The following is a 1,436-nucleotide window of genomic DNA, read 5'->3' as shown; positions in this document are numbered from 1 at the left end:
TTTGTAAACATACCGATGAAGAACATTTAAAATTTAGGGGGGAGAGAGGTGTTAATGCACTTGAAGATGTTCAGCTATTTAAACAGTACATACTTTTATATTCCCCTCATTTAACATTATGTATTTACTCATATGTATGCATTCCGTTACCTTGGTACAATATGTATATATATCCGTCTCTGAATTACGAATAAAGCAGTCGAAGTATAACCTTAAATGACTCGGACATAACAGACATGAAGACGCCTACATCCATGTAGGTATTAAATGTGTGTAGATCGGCAATGTCAAAGCCATATGCACTAGGTGCACATTTTTTTTTTGTAAAAGTACTTATGTACCTACATAGTTTTAGGCCACGATTGAGAGAATACAAAGGTTGCGCCGTTCTCGGACCGCTATTCCTCTCTTAACGAATTTGACAGAATCGTTGTTTGCATGACGTCACACTTGCGCAACTTGTTTACGTTTTCCTTGCAACATTTTTTCTTCTTCTTCCATTCTTGCTCACGTTTTGGCATTTCTCTCTCGCAATTGCACCAGTGTGACGTCACACAAAAGTTATTCTCAAAAATCCTCTCTGATCGGCGCAATCTTGTATTCTATCATTCTTGGGTTTAGGCTGTGTGTTCTAATACATATATACACACACAGCATTCCACGCGAAACTATACGAAATACCCAGTAGGGAAATGGTCACCGGTGACATCGTCACTAATGAGGATTTAGTGACACCGTCACACTTGCTGTGAATCCTAAACGACATATAGCTGACAATGACACTGGTGACAATGTCATGCAGGTGTACTCCTATCAAAGACTTATAAGAGACAATGTCTTGCAGCGGTCACTTATAAAAATTCCATTGCAAGATACTGTCGCTTGAATGTCATTAATGATCACTGCATAACCAAGTCATGCAGGTGACATCAACGACGAAATTACCATTTATATGAAAAAGTCATGAACGACTTCCATACAAACGGAGTCCAACGTCATTTAAGACGTAACTTTTCCGTACAAGACTCTTAGGTGACTAATGCATGACATTCGCTACGGGGCAGATGCACAAACATTTTTGTCTACTTCGCTTCTAATTTTTTTCATTGCGTATGCACAAGCACAAAGCAACAACATTTTCGTATGCTTTGTTGGAATATATTGGCCCCAGTTATCTTCAGCGTAAATTTCATTGTTGTTCTGCATTTTATCGCAATGTTCGGGTGTCCGCTTCATTGTTACACAAATTTTCGGGTTAGTTGCGGGTGTCCGAGTGTGGTGTCCGAGTGTGGTGTTCGTTTGTGCTCAATTTATAGCGAGGGTGATCGAACAGACTCGTTCGTACTCAAAGCAGCTGTTAGGTGTGCATCTCGATCGAACACATAGTAACCGAGTGTGGCGTTCGCTTGTGCTCGATTTTTATTGAGGGTGATCAA

Source organism: Rhagoletis pomonella, unplaced genomic scaffold, assembly GCF_013731165.1.
Source record: "Rhagoletis pomonella isolate Grant_MI unplaced genomic scaffold, Rhpom_1.0 Rhpom_scaffold_00001, whole genome shotgun sequence".
NCBI lineage: Eukaryota > Metazoa > Arthropoda > Insecta > Diptera > Tephritidae > Rhagoletis > Rhagoletis pomonella.
The sequence above is the reverse complement of the archived record's forward strand: the minus strand, read 5'-3'. Positions refer to the sequence as shown.